This window comes from Grammomys surdaster, unplaced genomic scaffold (assembly GCF_004785775.1).
Source record: "Grammomys surdaster isolate TR1022 unplaced genomic scaffold, NIH_TR_1.0 330, whole genome shotgun sequence".
NCBI classification, from domain to species: domain Eukaryota; kingdom Metazoa; phylum Chordata; class Mammalia; order Rodentia; family Muridae; genus Grammomys; species Grammomys surdaster.
The window spans coordinates 3,197,681-3,219,814 of record NW_021604749.1 but is presented as its reverse complement, the minus strand read 5'-3'; positions in this window follow the sequence as shown (position 1 = coordinate 3,219,814).

The window sequence follows — 22,134 nt, the reverse complement described above, 5'->3', positions numbered from 1 at the left end:
TCTCTCTCTCTCTCTCTCTCTCTCTCTCTCTCTCTCTCTCTCTCTCTCCCTCACTCCTTCCCTTCCTCCCTCCCTCCTTCCCTCCATCCTTCCTTCCCCTCTGTCTCCTACCCCTATATAACTGCACTTCTGCACTTCTATTTTAACAATGCTTGCTAGTATGTCCATGGATACCTTGAAAAAGACAACAGGTTTTATCTGGCTGATTATGTCAGGTAAAATCCGTATCTACACATGGACCTGGAAATCAAAGTTTCAGGAAGTATTCTGCAAATATTCCCTAAATACAAATACAAGTGTGGTACTTGGATTGGCTACGAGCTGTTGGAATGATCCACAGTGTGTTTTTCTGGGGTACACCCTGCCCTCCAGTGTTATATGGAGTCTTATCACCCTTAGGATGATAGTTTAGGTCCAATGATCTCAAGATGCCCCTTTTCAGCACTTAGTATGTGTGAGCTAAGACTATAGCCAGAACTCAATGGCTGTGTCTGCAAAATAAGAGTCACTTTGGCCATCCTAGGAAGATAGTTTCCCTGTTTGGAAGACTTTTTCACAGGGAGGGTAGCCTAGGCATCCCAAAGTGTTGAAACTGCTGCTGACTTCTGCAAGAAGACCAACCAAGAGAGCCGATAGCTCCTAATGCCCCTCTCTAAGGAGGTGGCAATTATGTATATCACAGTTCTAGACACCAAGATTGGTCAAAAGTCAGACTAGACGATAAAAATCTATCATCCTTAACTAAACCCTCCCGTGTATAACTAGTCCTGTCTGGCCTCCAAGGGTTCGTGGGCACTCATTCTCTGCTGACTTAACAGGACTGCAGAGAACAGCATGCATATAGCTTTCTGTTCCTAATGCTTTATCAATCTGTGCTCTTCATGAGGCAGCCTGTCCTCTACCATGCACAGGGAGCTTAAAAGGAAGCTACTATGATAGGTACAAGCCAGAAGGTTGGTCTATGGATTCTAGCTACCTTGTCCAGGATTGGCTTTGGTGTTAGACACCAGGATGCTGTTATTCTGTTTTTTGCTTTGACCTTTTTGTCTAACTTCCCACTTGATGCAGAATAAGGGAGTAGGGGGTACTGTTTATCAAGCTGTCTTGTACCTTCCCAAACCAGGGAGGTGCATATCGCCAGATTGATGTACGATATCACAGAGAGCAGAGTGCTAGCTTCAGAGTCTCCAGCAGGTCCAGCTATGCCATTCTGATTTTCTTCTAACCATAGCAATCCCCCTAAGCCCTGCAAATCAGGAAGGCACCACAGCTGGCATGGAAGCCACCTGGTTTCTGGGCCCTTGAGCCCATTGGATCCCAGAGCCAAATGCCCAAGCCTCAGACACTGTCAGCTCCCAAGTGGGTGACAGCCTGGGTGGTAATCAGAGATTCTAGCATAGGCTTTGATGCAGCAGCCGGCGAGGCGAGCCGGCAGTGTTTGAAGTGCCTGCCTGTGTAATAAGGATTCCTAATTCACTCGAACCAAAGCAACATTTGCAGTAAAGATCATTTTTGGAATGAAAAATAAATTGTGACTGGAGGGTCTGGGTTTGTTTCAAAAAGGGAGATCACCCACAAGCATCGCGTCTCGGAGAAGCCACCCGCCCGCGTGCGCTCAGATGGAGAGCACGCCACTTGGAATTTCAAAGTGCTGCTAATTAAGAGCAGTTTATTAAAATGTCAATCTTTTCAACCAAAACAACTCTCTTGCCCTGCTTGCTGAGTGGCTTTCCCTGCCACTTTTCCCACCTCAAATAATCCAGTGGGCAGCTTCACCTGGGACCCCTGAAGTAACTGTTGCCCAGAGCAGCTGGAGGGGAGCTTCTAAGTATCACCATTCTGCCAAGGCGAATCTCACAGAACCTGTCTTTCAAGAGTCAGGAAGGCTAGTCAGGCTTACTGGCACTGGCCAGTAATTTCAGCACTCAGAAGGCTGAAACAGGAGGATTAAAGTGAGTGAGCTACAAGCCAGCCTCAAAGACATGATGAGGTTGTATCTCGAGATAACAAGAGTAAGCCCGGGCATGGTGGTTCATGCTTGTAGTCCTGGCACTCAGGAACAGGAGGATCAGGAATTCTAGGCCATCCTCAGTTACATAACAAGTTTGAAGCTAGCCTGGGATTCATAAAATGCTGTCTCAATTGGACAATGGCAAAGAACGGATGTAAGGACACTGAAGCTCCGTATCAGTGATAATAATAGTAGAGCATTTCATGTCCCTGCTGATTCCTCTGTGAATGGAGTGACAGCAGTCCAGGTGACTGGAGGTGATTTAAGACTCAAGAGCAGTGGTTGGTGTATGACACTGATGACTGCCAGATAGTAAAAGTTGAAGGGCATTTAACACTATTACTTCCTGAAGGTGCCATCAGAAGGCACTCTTAAGTCTCACATCTTTCTTTGGCTGTGTCTCTGCCAGGTAGAAATGAGCTTGTTCCATTTTGCAGCTTTGACAGTTGAGACCTGGTACACCGGTAGGCACGAAGCAAATGCTTGATGACAAATGTCAACTAATCTGCAAGCAAATGAGCATGTGCAGTGTGCGACCATCCTTATGTTTAGTAAACACAGGAAGGTTAGCAGGAATCCATGAGCCGTGTTCCAGGTACGGTGCCAAGAAGTGAGAACACAGCAGTCCCAAGCCCTCCTCACAAACGTCCCCTTCTTGTGGCAGCAGGGGCATTGAAAGGGTAAGAGCAAATGTGTGGTATGGTCCATGACATGTGGTCAGGTCACAGAAGTCCAGGGGCTGTGGGAGGGAAGGAATGAGGGGTGTGGCCTAGTAGAGGCCATTTAAAAGACATAGCTTTTGAGCTCCAACTGAAAGGGACAGGGACGCCCTGAGTGGAAAATGTGGCTGGATCAAGGGCTCATTGTGCATTAATAGTGGGACCAGTTCCCTTCTGGACTGTGGACTCTGAACACTCAGTGTGCCAGACACTATGAGGGCAAGTGGGCTGTTCCTGGGACAATACTATGAGCACCCCACCAGCCAATGGAGCCACCCTCAAGCCCCAAACTATGTAGCCTCAGGCTCTGCCTTGGATGTTTCTTTCCTTAATCCAGGTTGGGGTCCAATCCCACTGCTCACCTGTGTACGTGACAGCCTCACCTTCTAATTGCTCCCCCTGGGAACTGACCACCACTCAGACTGCAATTTGGACCGCTAGAACTAGACCCTAAAGTTTCCTGTGACCCTGGCACCCTGAGGCAGAGAAAAGCTCACCACCAAGAGGAGCCTGCACCCAAAGCTTGACCTGCTCTCCTCCCCAGGCCTGGAGGCCACATTAGAGATCTTATGGAGAGTAAGGGGTAGGGGCGTGAGGGAGGTAAGGGCCAGCAGAGGGCAGTCCTGCCTGTGCCCCAGGCCCAGGGCATCAGTCCCCAGGGACTCTTTCCCTTTGGTGATTGTTTCCCAGGCTCCCTGGAGCCAGAGGAGGATGGAATGTTCTTATCGCTTCCCAGAGGGAAGGCTTTCTTCTTCACAAAAATGTTAAGCTTCATAATCCGATGGAGAACCTGGACAGGCTGCAGCTGGCGGCCTGGGTCCTACTTCTGGGAATTGCAAAGAGGGAAAAAGACTTGGGGGTGGGTTCTGGTGGTGGGGGTGGAATCGCTGTTGTGTGCTTCCAGGAAAGAGAGACTAAAGATGGGAACATTCTGTCTGTGGGGGAGATCTCCATCTAGAAATGCCCCCCCCCTCACAGATGGGAGGTGCCAGCCTGTGCTCTCAGCATTGAAGAGGCTGAGGCAGGAAGACCAGTTCAGGCTGTAGAGTGTCAATAAATAAATCAATACATGAAATTTAAAGTTTCCCTACTCACAGACTTGATGTCAAGTGACTACCATCTTTGTGGGGAACAGGTTGGTGGAGGAGAGAGTGAGTCTGTTGCTCAGTAAGGCCTGATTTCCAGGAGGTCCCTGAGAGTCCCTGGGACTCAGACATCCTGTTACCGCACAGGCAGATCATGTCACCAAGGTGACCTTTTTGTAAATATTTGCTCAGTGTCTCTAGGTAAAAGCCTTGTGAAGCCTTCTGGAACTCTGGAGGGCCAACAGGCCAGGCACTCACTGAGACCTCTAGGAGAAGAGCCTTCCATCATCACCAGGCTAATAGCACGAGGGAAGAAGAGTGATGGACTCAGAGCCAGACCTAGCAGAGCCAGCCTTGCTTGCTCTCTCTTCTCCTATCCCTTATTCTGTAGCAGTAACCATAGCAAACTGCAAAAGATGGGTATCCCCTCTGCCTACTTCCAGTTCACAGGCATGTGTATGACTGGTCAGGCTAGGTTAGCACACTTCTTCTGACAGACTTTACTACCTGCTGGGTGGCTCATTCTTCAGTGAGGCATTCTGTTAGATAGTCCTTTCCACTTTAGTTAAAATCAAACTGGAACGGCAGACAGGTGTGTAAACTGATTTCTTAAAATCAATGGGTGGATTAATTTCATTTTCATATATACAATGTATATTAAATACAATGTAGATTTAAAAAATAGCACTGTGTCTAAGTGGGGGTTCATATGATATATATATGCTGCCTGAATTTTTATGGAGTATATATTAGTTTTATAACGAAAACAAATATATTTACACTCTAAAATTATACTGTTTCATAAAAGACAACCCTTATTTTGGATCCCTGAGATAAACTATAGGAAAAAAGTCAATATTTGAGGGGTTGGGAGGAGATGAGGATGGAATTGATCAAGTGGTACCCAAAGGCTCCCCTCCTTGTGCCCCACCCTATCCCAGAACACTAGCATTCCTGAGGTAAGCTTGGCCCAGGAAAGGGCCCAGCTTGGTTCCAGAGCACTCCTGAGCCAACAGGATCAAGTCTAGCCACCAATCTACCAGCTGTGCCAGGGAACAGGGAACACCAACTCACCATTTTTTGGGAAAGATGACTATTTCCCTGGACCCAGTTTACTATTGTCCTATGGACCAGGTCACAGAACCAGCAGCAACTTAGAAGGCTCTGAAGGTGCTACTTCTCCATTGCTCAGGGGACAGCTTCCATCCCCCTCCAAGATTTGGCAGTAGCAGGCTGCATCTATTCAAAGCTGGCCAGTGTCCACAATTTCAAATTGAGGAAAATCAGGGGGGAAAAATTCGAAAGAGGACTACCGTATAAGATGGCACCTCCCTCCCCATGGCAGAGTGGCTTCCAAGCGACAGGAGGTGGATACACCAGCTGGTCTCCACAGAGGACACTGCAAACACTAGGGGTAGGAAGGACCTCTGAACATCCCAGGTCATCTGTCCTTACCAGATCAATCCAAACCAGATCAAAACCAAACTAAACTAATAAATGGGCTGCTCACCTGGGACTGTCCTGCACACCTTTCTGCTGGTCGTTTGTCATCTACAAATACTCCTCTGCATTGGAGGGGCTTTCCCAGAAGTCCTGGCTACAGGCTAAAGGCAAAACACAGAGTGTCTTTTAGGACAGAAGTTAAACCTTAACCTTTCACATTCTCATGTGGTAAAAATTTAGGCCCAGTTTATGCCCCTCACCCACAATCAAGTTTAAAAAAGTAAAATATGCAGCAAGTGGACCTCTCTCCTCTTCCACCCCTCATCCCTGGTCCATCCTAATTGTAGGACAGCTACAACCACTATGCTTGATTCCAGGAGAACCAGAACTAACTTTCTAGAACACCTAATAACCAGAGTAGCTGACCACAATGTAAGGACCCCTGTAGTGACAATTGAGGCACTCTCCTGAAACTAATCAGTTTTAGGAGGTAGATTTGAATACTGCTCCTGGCTTTAGGGTCTCCAGCCAGGGCCCATGCTCTCCAGAAATTCTGAGAGAGTCTGAACACATTTAAAAAGCTTATTGGCTCATATTAGCCAGAATTAGTTGCTGTCTGGGAAAGCTAGGCCTGAATCACAGACCTGAGAGAACCAGAAAAAAATCATAGAAGGTTTGAAGGGGCCAAGGAGGGGTGGTAGCTGCTCCAAGTCACCCATGGACCCATTACCCAAGGAGAACTAAGCACTATCTCCTGATTATCGTCAGCAATGGAGGAGCCCACACCTACCTTCACCCCACCTGCCCGGCCATGGCCTATTCTTATCTCAGAACAAGAAAAACAAAGGCTTGCAGAGTTGTGCCGGTGGCAGTCCCAGGTCTATGTACATAAGCCTAGGAGTGAGTAAACTTCCCCTTTCCCAGGGTTACTTATCTAAAGCTCTGTCAATGCCATCCATACAGGCTTGCTACACACCCAAAGCGGTGCCCCCACCCTCCACTCGATGAGAGTAACACCATCACTGGCATCAGAGAAGTATTAGGGGGTGAGCCTCTGGTAAGCATGGGCTGGCAGAATGTGAGGCTTTGCCTCATCCAGCATTCCTGTCCTCATAATTTCCCTCTGAGGCACCCACTATGAGGGCTGTGCAAGATGTCATAGCCCATACTATCTCTACTTCCCTTGGTCTAGACACTTCCTTGTGTCCTTTTTCCTTATGATTTCACTATTCAGTGTCTGCCTGTGAACTGTCCTCCTCCGCAAACCAGAGCTGAAAGGGCTTGTGGAGCAACTGTGAGGATCTTGGTACTCGGGATGGCACAGCCCCATCTTTGAAGGTCTAAAATGCCAGTGGTAGCTCCTCACATTTGTTCTGCTGAATGCCAAAGCCAGAGCCACAGAGCCATATAGGTCTGTATCCTACCCTGTTCTCTGAAACCAGAAGCCGGGCCTTAGCTGGTTAAACTTTCAGCCACACCTGGGGCCTACTCTAGGCCAGCAGCTTAGCCTGCCCACCAACACTGACCCCCAGACACGGCAATGGGGCCTCTGAGCATAGTTCACGAACACTCACCAACCACCTCCTTTCCTCAGCCCAGGCAGGGCTTGGCAGAGGTGCTGGGTGAGTGAGCTGGACAGGGTACCCTGGCTCACCAAGCTCCCGGGACCTTTCATGAGGCAAAGCAAAACCCAAGCTGGGGCCAGAAACAGAACATTTTGAATGAGTTGAAGGAAAAAATTACTCGGACCAATTTTAAGACATGCGAGAGCTCAAAGAGAAAACCGGCAGCCACCTCTTCAGAGGCTGGTGTGTGTGCTTGCCAAACCCAGACAGCTTGGACTGAAGCAGCTTAAAGGCGGAGGACTGGCTTGATGCCTGGTGCTGCTCTCTGGGCTACTGGCTGCTCTGGGCTACTGGGCATTTCCTGTCCTCTAAAGTCCACCAAGTCCCATCATTTTCAGGACACTCACTGTGTCCAGCCCAGGCTCAGTGCTACACCTGCCAGCAGAGTCATTTCCTTGTCTCCGAAGCCCAGCTCACACACTGTTCCCTCTGGCCTCTCTAGGACCCCTGGTCATGTACACATCACTATTTGAGAGCCACCAAGCCCTAGGCTGTGTGCAAGGAGTTTCCAATGACTCATCCTGTGTGTGAGGTGTGAGAACAGGGAGAGAGGGATGGCCGAAGGAGTCTGTCCAGTCTCTGCAACCCTGCTGACCTATGGAGACACACAGATTGTACATATACACAATAGGCAACAGACAGATACTCCACACATATACCCATGCAAGCAATACCCCCCAATACTATGCAACCCATACATACATACCATAGTAAAACAAATACCATAAAAGATACATGATCCACATATATGCTATCCCCAAGATACCATACAAATATATATCACAATATGCACAACACACATACCAACATCACACATGCCACATAAACCACACATCACACCCCCACATCTGCTGCATACCAAACATGCACAAGCTATACACCCCATACATGCACATATGTCATACAAACACACGTATTAACTTATCACATAGTGCCACCCATGTACAGACCACATATACACATATACCACACTCATCACATCCATACAACATATGTAAATTAGATGCTGTAATACCGTATACACCACCATACAAATCACGGACAACACAAACACATATGCCAAATTAGTGATGTGCCACACAAAGACATACTAAGGGAGCACTTATACTACACATACACCATATATTAAATACTATACTACATCCACCACACACAGGGACATACACACATGCCCACACACTACATATGCTTGGCTCTGTGAGCGCCATGCTGAGCACACCCAAGGGAGGTGAAGGCATCAAATCTGATTTGAGACCTATCTTTTCTGAATGATCCCAGTGGGACTTGCTCGTGAGCAGCCTCAGAACAGTCAAGGTACCATTCGAGGCTATGGACCAGAAGCAATTCAAGGACCACATCTGGGGGGGGGGGTGTTGGTCAGATAACTTTAGAACAGTATATTGTCTACTTTGGGTGGTATATTTGATAATAGTTAACAAAAAGATCTACTTTGTTTAGTTTTTACTTTATCTCTTTAAAAAGTTATGGACTTATAACAAATGGGGTTTTAGCAGTAAGCATCCATACATCACAGAAGAGGAGCCAGCCACCTTGCCTTTGCTTCTGTCCACTCCCCTTCCCAGAGCTTATCACTTAGATAAATCTGATCCTTCCTTGGCTTGCTATTTGTGTAAACACACACACACACACACACACTCAGGTCAGAGCAGCGTTCTTATATAAGAAATGTACACTTTTTTGTTCTCTAAATATATTATCCAACTAGCCAATATATCTCTGCTGGGACTCCATAATACAGTCAAGGAAGCACCCAGTTTCCACAGTCTGGGTACAGTGTTAAGGAAGCCATTGAGTCACTACAGGCTGCAAAGGCTACCGTGTGAGAATGCAAAGCTGCTGCCAGTAAATGGATGAAGAAAGTCTTCTCTCAGGGGAAGAGATTTCATCTGAGACCTGAAAGCTGTCGGAAGAAAAGCAGTCAGGACAGAGAGGCCAGGCCTGGTCTTCTTGTCTGAAGAGTTAGAGGTTGTAGGGAGGACAGAGATGTTACCTGAAAAGTGACACCAATCTCCACAAAGTCCTCATACTGGTCCCCAGAACCTTTGAATGTGTTACATTTTGTGGCAAGGGGAAATAAGATAGAATTAGTGTTTCTAAACAATTAACCTGAAGACCAGAAGACCATCAGAACTGTAAAGAAAGAATCCAATGTAATCACAAAGATCCTTACAAAGGGGAAATGGAGGATTCAGGGAGATGGATCAGTGGCTGTAACGCTTGCTACACAAACATAAGGATCTGAGTTCAGATCCCCAGCACCCACAAAAAAATCTAGGCATGGTGGCACGCACGTGTGTTCCTAGTGCTGTGGGGACAGAGATGAGTAGAATCCTTGTGGCTCACTGGCCAGGCAATCTAGTCTAACCTGCCACTTCCAAATTCAATGAGGAAACTTTGTCTCAGAAAAGAAGGTAGAAAGCAGTTGAAGAAGACACTGTTCTTGACCTCAGACCCCTATATGCACACACACACACACACATCTCTACCACAGACACACATAAAAGATGAGTGGGGGGGAAGGGTGGCAGGAAAGAGTAGTCACGTGATGCAGTGCAGGACTAGACCTTCCATCATTGGCTTTGAGAACGAATGCAGAGGCTTCTAGAACCGGAAAAAGGCAAGGAAGTAGCTTCCTAGTAGAGCATCCAGGAATCAGTGAAAGTCTGCTGACACTTGAGTTTTGTCCTGTGAGGCTATTTTCACACATTGGAACTACATAATTATGAGATTCAAAAATGATGTTGGATTAAGCCACTACATCTTTATGAAGGTGAACAAAAAGCTAACTCAGAGACTGAGAAGTCCTGAGGCGTAGACCAATGAGAGCTAGATAAATCATAACGAGAAAGAGAAAAATCGAGAGACACTCGTGGGGGGAGATGGGGATTGATAGGCTGCTGATCTCCTGGGACAAGAGAAATTCCTGAGTAGCACTGGGATGGGAAGATAGATGGATACATATTTAGCAAGCCCCATGAGGGTGCAGACCTTCTGTTTTTCACTGCTGTGTTCCCAGCGTCCATCAGAATGTAGAGAACACAGCACATGCTCAATAACTGCCTGTTGAATGGATTTGGTAATTAAATAAAGGAGAATCAGAGAAACTCCAGTTTGAGAATAAAAACATGAATTCAAAACTCGGTACCACCTCTTCCAAATCACACCATCAGATATGTCCTCAGATGAAACACCCTGCTGGGCAGAAAGGTGAGGTGCTGCAGAGGAGCTACCAGCTCCTTGGGAGGAAAAGCTGAAGTCACAGTGTGGCCAGCCATCCTCCCAGCTAGAGGCAGCTTGGTGCTGACATTACCCACTAATAGGAGGTCCTTAGCACCTGGGATGGAGCTGGACAATCCACTTAATTCAGGGGAAAGCAACTCTCTGGGAAACAGGTGCCAATTTGTAGCAATCACAATGAGAAACATCCTCTCTCTGGCTGATGCAAGCCAACAAGGTAATAGGGCATTGTGCAGTGGGAAGAGATCAAAAGGATTTTCCCCCAAGCCTACAGTGTGCACTTAATACAGCTTTTGCTCTCTCTCCCTCCCTCCCTCTCTCCATTATGGCCCGTGGACATACTATTTATGGCACCTGCATTAGCACAGCCACAAAACCACTTCAGAAAGAAAGTGAATTAGAAATGAATTTGAGATATACACAGAGCTCTCACCACCGCCTCTCTACCCCAGCCAACAGCATCTCCCTGCCCTCTGAGGCTGTAACTCCTAGCACCAGTAGCGTCTCTCCAGAGACTGTGAACACAATAGCTACTGCCCATGAGGCTGGTATGGGGGTTAGAAGGGGATGAACCTGGGGCTACAGCATGTCATCCATGAAGATGTCACCACCTAGAGTATGTCAGCTGACCAGACCAGGAAACACTGGTATGGAAAAGCTGAAAGAAGTACTTCTAGGAAACGGGTTCTGAAGGACCAGGTCCATTTAGACAAAGTCCTGTGTGTGACCCATCACAGCACTGTAGAGTCTCCTGCCAGGGCCAGAGGCCCAACCTCCCTTGGGGCCTTTCTACTTTTAACTGTGGTAGTCTCACACTTGACAAGGAGCTTTTCCAGGCTACAGAAAGGCCGGACAACCGCTGGTTGAAGGCTACTGCCCTGCTTCCCACGCTCACTCCTTTTCTTCTTGGCTCTTTCCCATAATGCACCACTTCCCTTGACACATAGGTGCATTCCAGGTCTAAGATTCCACAAAGGCACAAAGGCAAGGATGGGAGTTTGCCATCCTCCTGAACTGATCCTCAGACCTGGGTTCCTCTTTATACAGAAAATCTGTGAATGAAGAAAGTTGCCTAGAGTCGCTAGAACTGGGACGAGGGCCTGACTTTGCTGACCAATGCTGTTGTCTTCATGTGAGGAGTTTAAAATCCAAGAACTAAAAGCAAGGAAGAAACTGGGACTTCAGGGAAACCCCAGGTTTGGATCTTCTTGAATAGAAGATATAGAGGGAAAAGGGAGACTCCAGCTCTGTTTAAGTTGTTCTATTTGGGGGATGTTCCCTAAAAGTTTCAGTCAACAACTATCCAGTGAGTAGGAGTGAGGGCACAGGGTACATATGGCTGCTGCCCTCTCTATCTTACTGGAGTGACAGACTCCAAAGGGCTTTGGGTGGTTGCTTTTAAAGACTCATGCTTGTGTGGCTTCTTCTCTTGAGAGCCAGCTAGACCCAGAAACTGACTTCTACAATGAAGCCTGGCAGAACTGTCATGAGTTGACTCTCTGGTGCTGGCCCTGTGAGGGCTGCAACAAGCCTTGTGGAGAGCTTGCTCTCAAGGAGACACTCTTGACAAGCACCCAAGGACCCCAGCCCACAGCCAGGGAACCCTAACAGGTCTGTTTTCTGAAATCAAGTGTGGTATAACAGTAAACATCAGGACAGAGTAACTTACTATCCTGGTACAGAGCATAGCACATGCAGGCCACTTTCTGAAAAGGTTCAAGCTGAGGATGCAAGGGTTGCCATAGGAATGCCACATTATGGTAACCAGTCAGAAGACCTAGGCATCATTCATGCCACTGTTCCACTCAATGGCTGTGGGCAAGCTCCTGATTATACACCCTCCTCTGTTCCCCTCAGTGTTCTGCTGGCAGAGGTGGGTGTGTCTCTGCTATGTCTTGCATGTGCCACAAGACTGGGAAAGGAAGGCTAGCTGCGGGAGGTGACAGCTAAGGTCATGAGAAAGGAGATAAACTCTCTCTTCTGCTCTTTTCTCTAGACCTGACCCCCATGACACAAGGCCTGGCCTCAGCCTTCAGTGACTCCATGGGCTCAGAGGCCTGGGAGATCTCCAGAACCTGTAGAGGAAAACTCAAAACACAGGGATTTCTTGGCGCTGCCTTCCTACTCCATGCCCAACATGTGCCCTGCTCAGTATGGATCCCACTTTCTGTCCCAGGGAATTCTAACTATTCTCTTGCCCTTTATCCCCTCTGGCACTTACTAAAGACTGCTAGCTTAGTTCCTGGCCCCAGGTAGAAGACCTCTTATAGTCTTGGTGTTAAGGGGAGACTTTAGAGGCAATCGCTACACCCTTTCACATCCTTCCTTGTCAGCAGCATAGACTCTTGAGGAGGGACAAGCTTCTATCCCAGGACTCCCCTTCTGTGCCCAGGAGGGGGATGGATGCCGTTCCCTCCACATTAGGTTGGCATGGTCCCCAAGGTCTCACTTCCCTCCCTAGAGTCACAGGAAGGCCTGGGAAAATCTAGGCAGCCTCACAGCTTCTGGGACAAAAACAAGCCCAAATAAGGGTCCATTTCTGAAACATTCCTGTAGTCTGAAGGGAATGCCAGCCCAGGGCAGGCTCATTTCTGACAGCCCCTCAGCAAGGCCAGGCTAGGCTTGTAGAATCCACTCTGGGAAGAGCTAGCCCGTATTGGTCCTCTCTGCATCCCAGGTAACAAGACTGATGAGAACCAACTGTACCTTCTCACACAGCATTGGGAGGCCAGGACTTGTCAGGGGCTCTTACAGCCATAGGAGGAAAGTTAGAGGATACACTGATTGCTCCTGAGGGCTCCTGTAGCCTTCTAGGCTCTAGCTAAACCTCTTTCCCTCTAGAACAACAGTTTTCAACTTATGTGTCATGACCCCTTTGGGAGTTGCATGTCAGATATCCTGCATATCAGATATTTACATAACAGTAGCAAAATTACAGGTATGAAGTAGCAACAAAGTAATTTTAAGGTTAGGAGTGACCACAACATGAAGAACTTTGTTAAAGTCTTGCAGCATTAGGAAGGTTGAGAACAACTGCTTTAGAAGTTACCCAGTCCTCTTAACACAAGGCTTCTCAGCTATTCTGCATCACTGGCAAGGCTGGTTAGTTGTTGAGATGGGGACCAGGGAAGGGGGCTTTTCTGACCACTATAGAATGTTCATGAGCATCCCTGGTTTCTATCCAATAGATGTCAGTAGCATGCCCCAACCCTGATATATGTACCAGCCAAAAATATCTCCAGGCTTGCCAGCTAGCAGCCCCAGTGGAGAACTACTGTCCTAAATGGATGGAGGAACTTATTGCTGGAGTCTAACCAAGTACCCTAGCTTCCAGCCTTAGCAAGAAGGCAGAAAGGAACATAGGAGAAGGAAATCAGCCAGTTTCATGCCTGTATTTCTTTACTATGTTTCTCTCCTTAGTAGACACATCAGGTCCAGAGCTGGAGATTAATCCAATGCTCCTGACTTGAAAGGCTGGTATAAACATTTGCTTTGTTCACGAAGTCCCAGAGGGTCAGGTGGCTCTGTAAGATCACACAACTAAGCAGAGCCAGGGTTGAGACTGTCCTTAGCCTGTAGCCTCACCGTATGATCCATGTACAATGCCAGGATGACACACAAGCATTCCACACTAACCACTGACAACCCTCAGCATCTTTAGGGACCAAGAACAGAGGGTAGTGCCCTCATGGTCACACTTCTGGAGATATCACTGTCCACCCACTCACACACCCTGTCTTTTCCACCTCTGCCACACTTCTTGGGCTCCCTGAATGACTCTGTCTTCCAGTTGCTCGGTTGTCCTGATGTCTGGTAATCGATTTGCATACCATATTGATCTCAAGGGCTGTGTAATATGTTTGATTTGTGGTACTTCGCATAATTTTCTGATTAAGTTACTTGTTTAACCTATTGACCTTTTCTCTTAATTAGAATACCTGGGTATGGCAAATGTTGAGTAGTAATTAAGTTGTATATTTCCCTGAGTGAAATGCATGTCCTCCCCACCACCCTGCTTCTTCAGGTTCTGCCTTCCTCTGGAGGGGGTTGTGATGAGCCATCTGTCCTCTACTCAAAAGGAATAAGCAGGATACATGGGAGCTAGGCCTTCTCTGTCTCCTGCTGTCCAGAAATTTGGAAATGAACTGAGACAGGAAACAATGTTAGCTCAAGAAAATATTCACAGCTGAGTGGACACACTGAGACTTGTGTGAGCCAGAGGTTTGACACTGTATCAATTAGCTCTTGTGTATAACAAATTGCCCCAAATATAGTTGCCCCAAATATCCATTCATTGTAATAATATTTGTGATGGTTTGTATATGTTCAGCCCAGGGAGTGGCACTATTAGAAGGTGTGGCCCTGTTGGAGTAGCTGTGTCATTGTGAGTCTGGGCTATATGACCCTTATCCTAACTACCTGGAAGCCAGTCTTCCACTAGCAGCCTTCAGATGAAGATGTAGATCTCTCAGCCTTGCCTGTATCATGCCTGCCTGGATGCAGCCATGCTCCTGCCTTAATGAGAAGACTGAGCCTCTGCATCCATAAGCCAGGCCCAATTAAATGTTATTCTTTATAAGACTTGCTTTGGTCATGGTGTCTGTTAATAGCAGTAAAACCCTATTTAAGACAATATTCACTACTTGTTTTTCATGAGGCTGTCTGGGTTGTCTAGATAGTTCTGACACTCTGGCATGATATGAGCTTTTAGTCTTTTGCAGTTAGTTGGTACTGGTTGAGCCTCATGGGAATGGGCTGGTGTAGTGTGGCTTCAACCAGGACCACCACAGTCATCTCTACTGTATCTCATAACTCCTCAGCATGCTTATTTTCTAGAAGATAAGATACTCATATTCTCATAAGGCTAGGAAAAAGAACAAGCAACCAATGACCAGAGAGCATCATCTGGTGCCTGAAGATCTGTGGGCATCACATTTACTCCCATTCTAATGGTAAAGGCAAGTTGGCACAAGTCAAGGGCCTGTTCCACAATAGCAAGAGTTAAGAGGTGGAGCACAGAAAAGTAGAAGAGCTTTTTCCACCTCACAGGAAGAGATGCACAGCTGAATGAGGACAGTCTTGATGCACGTATGAAATCAAGGTGGACTCCTTCTTCCCGACGCATCTACCCCTGAATATCCATTTCAAAGTTGAAAGATGAATGTCATGAACTTGGGGTTCGGGGAAGTGAGTTCCTGATGCCTCTTGCTGCACACCTACTTCTTGGAGGACTTGGATAAACACCTCTTATAATCTGCCTATCTTCTAGCCACACTGAGAAGATGAGAAAGGCTGTCACAACTCATCTAGTTTCTCTAGTCATGAGGCCATGTATTCTTCTTCAATCCAATAAGACAGAGATGGTTTCTAGCTTTCAGGATTATTCAGGTTGGATGTAGCTTCCCTCTACTCCAAGATTATATCTGTGTAAAATGGGAAAAGCTAGCTCCAGAGAGGGCTCTAGACCATTGGTCAGAGACACTCTCATACTCTCCATTTTGTGTCAGACTACCAGGTTTGGTCAAAGTCTACTCTCTGCTCCATCACAGAAACCTTGAATAAGCATGCTTAGTCCTTTTGACTTTCCACAGTAGAAAGACAGTGTTCAACTCCTTCTGCCCTGTGAGAACTCAGCAAAAGGAATCATCCATGGCTTTTATCAAACACTGAATCTGCTTCAATGTTGGTCTTAAGGTTCCCAAATCCCTAGAACTATAGGAAGACATTTTTTTGTTGTTCATATGATACTCAATGTAGTGAATTTTGTTGCACCAGGTAGAACTAAGACAGGATAGCTACCAACAAAGTTGTTATCTCTTGGGTAAATCTGTGAAAGTAGATTGTCTAGGTTTGTATAATAGACATGTTTGCCTTTTAAAGAAACTGTTGATCTGAGCTGGGTTTAATAAAGATTTTTATTTTTGTTTATAAGAATGCATGCGTGTGTGTGTGTGTGTGTGTGTGTGTGTGTGTGTGTGTTTGCCTGTGCGCACGCGCATGTGCATGTGTGCATGCTCATGCACATGAGTAAAGTACCTACAGAGGCCGGAAGAGGGCAACATATCAACTGGAGCTTTGAGTGACAGGCATGGATTTGGGGAACCAAACTAATTCTGTGGAAGAACAGGACATGCTCTTAGCCACTTAGCAATCTATCCAATCACCACCTGAGCTGGCTTTTTAAGTTGTAGCACAACCATTTTATGAGAATTCTAGTTGTCCCACATTCTTGCCAATGTGTTCTATCATCAGCCTTTCTTAAATTTATGGATTCTAGTGGTAGCTTGGAAGAGTCTCGTTGGTTTAATCTACCTTTCTCCAGTAACTAGTGACTTTACATTTATATGCTTATCTGCCATCCATTTTCCTTCTTTTAAACAATGAATTTTATCATTTAGAGAGAAAATAAATATTTTTCCAGCTTCTCTTGCAGCTATGTGGACATACCTTCTTTTTAAGTGCCCACTTTTATTTTATTTTCATTTAATTGTTTAAAAGATTGCTTGCCCTCAACTTGTGTGCTGCATCTGTCAGCTTTTTCTACTGTATAAGATGACTCCCAATTTCAGATGCAACTAAGTCTGTGTCTCCATTTCTTGCTCTCAACTCTGTAAGCTTCTGATCAGCTGATCTCTCTGTTCCAGGCCAAGATACAATGCAGGTTCATTTCACATGGTTCATGTTGTCACTGAGCTCTGAAGGTGACAGTTACCTCGTGTCACACACATAATCCAGGTTAGACACTGTCAGGGAGCACATGCTCATGTCATTTCTTACAGCTTTGATGTGATAGTAAGGCAGGAAAAATGACTCATTAAATAAAAAGAGATCCATAGAAACATATTTGCTGAGCATTGTTTCCACCACTCCATTCTTCTCTTCCTGCTAGGTAAATATGGAATCCACACTTGACCCTGAAGCTGATGGTGGAGCAGGTAGAAGGCTCTAAATCCCAGAGAGTCCATGTGGAACGTAATTATTTGCCACTGTGACCTACCCTTACCTGAGGCTCACAGCATAAAAACTAAGTACTTTTCTCCTTATTTGTGACACTTTTAACCTGCTGCATGTGTATGATACATCTCATGTATACGTATGTGTACATGTCCATGTCAGATGCCAAGGCCAGAGAAGGGATGCCATGTGTCTATCACTATCTACCCTTGAGATGAGGGTAGATAGTAGTCCCTTGAGAGGAGGTCTGTCACTGAACCTGGAGCTAGGTTGACAGCCAGCAAGCCCCAGCTATCCTGCTGTCTCTGTCCCTAACAAGGCTAGTGTGATAGGTATACATGGCCATGATAGGCTTCTTACATGGGTATTGGAGTTTCTAACTTATGCTTGAACAGCAGGAAGTTCAACCCACTAAGCCACCATCTCTCTAGCCTTCTTGAATGTACCTTCTTTCATTGGCCCAGACTTTAATACATGTTCTAGATTTTTCTTTTCAAGTATAGGGTAAATTTTTGTTTTGCTTTGTTTTCATCTCTCCTCAGGTAGACGAAGGAAAACTCCAAAGATCCTGCAAGTATTCTTTCATGTCTATCAATCCAGATGCGAGAAGATACAGAGATCAAAATGCAGGTGCTACCGTCTCTCACATTTCCACCCATGACATGGGTTTCCATCTTGGTAGTTCCAAGCATCCCAAGAACCAATCTTGTCCTGGTGAGACTGTTAACTTCTGAGTACCTCCTTCCTCTCAAACAAGAGCTCCCTCTCTGATACTGGGGCCCAGTCTAGCAAAGCCAGGTGTCCGCCTTGGCAGGGCCCCCACTGCAGCCTGGTGGCTCCACTCCATAGACTCTAAAGGACAGGCTGAGCATCTCCTGAAGCTCTGTGCTCATTAGCACACTAGGAGGTAAGTGTAGGTAATTGGGGAGAATTTACCCTGTAGCAACAGGCTTCCCCAGCTGAGGCCAAACACACCCCAGCAGGGAGCAAGTGCAGAGATGGGGTACCTCGAAATGCTACTTCTGACCTCCCAAACAGCTATTTCCCCTCCTACCCACACGTCTTGCAGCTCTTGTTCACCTCAGTGCTTTGTTAGCAGCCATGGCTCTCAGGCTCTTCTGCAGCCTGCAGTCTGCTATGCTTGGTACCTTTTCTGCCTGGACAACATTGTCTGCCCACTTCCAATTGCACATCAGTCCCTTTAGTCCCCACACCCTACTGTCTATCCTTGTCTGGCTGTCATAGCCAAGCCTTCTTCTCCACTTGGAGAAGTGCCACTATGTCTCCAAGTCCTGATAAAATTAGATTTTCTTGAGGCCTTTCAAACAGAGTCTCTCAGCTTCACTGTAGGAGTCATCCCTCGGCTCTGACCCCAGCATCCCTGTTCCAATGGCACATGGAACCAATGGCACATGTACCAGGCCCTGAGGACATGGTCAAGGTCATTTTCATATTTGAGTCTCAGGTATCTGGTTTAGTGGCCAGACAATGACTGTATTTATGTCTGACTAGAGGGAGGAACAATGTACAAAACAGATAAATGAATAAGCCATCAGCCAGATGAATAGATGAATGAGAGGCTCCTATGGTGCACTCTCCTGGGCTAACACTTGCAACCTATCTCAGGCATTTATTTGGCATCTCCTCTCTTACCCTCTTGGCGGCTTCAGAAAGTCACCGGTCATGTCTATTTTATTGACAGCTCTAGCCTCAGTAACCAGTTGGGCTGGGACCTCAGAGGGTTCACAATAAATATCCTAGGTGTAAGTTAAGAAGGAAGAACTTACCAGATTGTGGGGCAAGTGGGTGAATGACTGGTACCCAAATAAATGTAAGATGGCTCCAGGGACTTTGTCCTCTAGAGAAACTTGGAGCTTTTTCTTGGGGGAAGATGGCTCTTTTGGGTAAGGTAACATCATAACCAATCTCCTGTGGGCTTTGTAAAATCCAGGCTGTGGGCACCATCAAGAAGTACATAGGAGAAGGCCATGGCCAATATTTTGTTTTTAATAAATAATTCTTTCTGGATCTTTTCTGTGTACAAGAGCATGTATCTATACTTTTGCTTTTTTAATATTAAGAAAGATAGGTTTTGATTGAGCTATGTTTTGTTACTCCTGGTGAATTGACAGAGTATTCATACATCAGAGTCCCAACAGAGAAAAGAAACAAGAGTAGTCCCTAGGTTGAGTAGAAGTAGCAATATCTCTCCATAGCCCCTGCCGCAGGTGCAAGCCACAGGGAAGAGAGCTGCAGAAAAGAGTTCCTCACGCTGAGCCATGCATGACAGACCTTAGTATAGGATGTTTAACTACTCCTTGCCTGAACCACCATTCCCTTGGGATATCCCCAGGACTACCTGGGGTTTGTGACAACTTTATATTAACAGAGCTGTGAGACAGAAGCAGGCTGTTGCAGCTGTGCTTGAGGCCTGTTGCTGTAAGGGAAGAAAAGGGTCCAGAGGGACATGATCAGAGAAACCCAACATGAAGCTTCCTCAGAGAGAATTTAATGTGCCTTAGGTAACACAAGTAGACACTGCCCAGAAACCCTCAGAAACTACAGGGAGCTCAGAGTTCCTCCAGTTAGGCAGGGTGAGGCTCAGGAATAATAGTTAAGGGGAAGAAAGGCTACATACCCTGGAAATTTGGGGATATAGAGGATGAAGGATGGATAGATGTTGGATGGATGGATGGATGGATGGATGGATGGATGGATGGATGGATGGATTAGTGGTATACTGGCTGGTTTTGTGTGTAAACTCTACACAAGGTAGAATCATCAGAGATAAAGCCTCAATTGATAAAAATGCCTCCATGAGATCCAGCTGTAAGGTGTTTTCTCAATTAATGATCAACAGGGAAGGGCCCAACCCATGGTAGATGGTGCCATCCCTGGGCTTGTGGTCCTGGCTTCTATAAGACAGCAGGCTGAACAAGCCATGGGAAGTAAGCAACACCCCTCTAAGGCCTCTGCAGTTGCTCCTGCCTCTAGGTTCTAGCCCTTGTGAGTCCCTGTCCTGGCTCTCTCCTTCCAGATTATGATCTGGAAGTGCAAGCTAAATAAAACCCTTTCCTCCTCAACTTGCTCTTTGGTCATGGTGTTTCATTATAGCAATAGAAACCCTAAGACAGGTGGATAGATGGACCCATCATTAGCAGATGGATTGATGAATGGATGGATGAACAGATGGATAGATGCACAGGTAATGAATGGACAGATGGATAGGTAGACGGATGGATGATGATAGATCAGTGGACGGATGTATACATTCTTGGGTGGTAGGTAAACAGATAAACAGGTAATAGAGGAATGATAGCTAGAAGAATAGAATGGATGATAGGACAGGAACACAACGGACAGATCGATGAATGGATGGATGGGTGGACAGAGGATAAATAGATAATGACAGATCAATGAATGGATGTGTACAAGCCTGAGTGAGTAGGTTGGTAGTTAAATAGAAAGATGGGTTCATAGAAAGATGAATAAATTAATGGCTAAGAGGTAGGTGGATAGATGATGGGTAAGTGACTAAAATTCAGGTTATAGGCTAAACACAGTGACTGGTCCCCTGACACAAAAGTTATAATGGAACTGGATGCCATTGGATGCCTATAGTATTTATTGGAAAGCACTTCCTTTTCTAGAGTTTACAGTGAACGCTTGACTATCTCATTTGCTTTTTGGTCCTCCACACTGGAAACCCTGTTCCGGACAGACGGTCATTATGCCTCAACTGGCCTGGAAGAAGAAAATTCTACTTAAAAATATTCAGTTGAGCACCAAGTATGCGCCCTTCTTAGCAAAGAAGAACCTGATTCCAGCAACACTACAGAGTGGCAGCAGCATTCTGACAGCCCTTGACACTGCTAGCCCCTCATAGCTGGGCTCCTCGAGCATATGGAGCAGGGAGAGGAACCATCAGCCTTACTCCCAGCCAGCCACCTGTTGGCCTCTGAGAGTAGGTCCTACCCTCATCATTTGCCAAGTTGGGTCTCATTGCTAATCGTCTACCATGTAATTATTAACTGATTGGCCTTCATTGGGGTTTATATTATTGTGCCCATTCTTGTGTGTGTGTGTGTGTGTGTGTGTGTGCTATTTTTATTGGTTATTTGGGAATTTCACATCATGAACTTCAGTCACACTCACTTCCCTGCCTTCCCCATGCGATATCCACTCCCGAAAGAGAGAGAGAGAGAGAGAGAGAGAGAGAGAGAGAGAGAGAGAGAAAGAGATAACTCTAATATGTCTTACCTATATATTCACTGGAGCAGGGTCAAATTCCCGGTGGCCAGCCTCTTAAAGAAAACTGAGTCCTTCCCCACCTGCACCCTTGCCAGAAGCCATCCATTGTGGAAAGCTACACTTCAGCATCCTAATCACAATTTGGAAGAGTTCTCTTTGACCGTTTTCTGTTGCTGTTTCTTTTAGTGGTCAGATGGGTTATTGGTTGTCAGAGAAGGAGTCTATGTCTGTTTCTCAAATGTGAGTCTACAGTCATCAATACAATGGCAAAAGTAGTTTCCTTCCCCTTTACAGTCAGCAGAAGTCTAGTAAATCATGGAAGTGATTTATGACAACAGCACAGACCACAGACATTCATATGGTCTCCAGTGTCAGCATGTGCCATGGACCTTAGCAATGACCTTTGATGCAGTGAAGAGCATAGATATCAACATGGCCTTTTGATGTGACAAGGGTGGACACCATCATGGCATCAGGTGGTAGTGCAGGCCACCCAAGTCAACATGGCTTCAGGTGGCAGGACAACCCATGGACATCAACATGAATTTGGGGGTAGCACATACCATGGACATCCATCCATGTGGCCTTCCATTAGAACATGGGCCATGGACATCAGCACGGCCTCCTTGCTGTAGTAGGACCATGGAGACATGGATCTCAGTGGCAGCACAGACAGAAACATCAACAAGGCTTCAGGTCTGTGGCTACTTTTTAGATGATAAGACTGGGGCTAGGACATAGAGCCAAATATCAATTCCAGGTCCTAAGTCCATGTTTAATATTGCCCC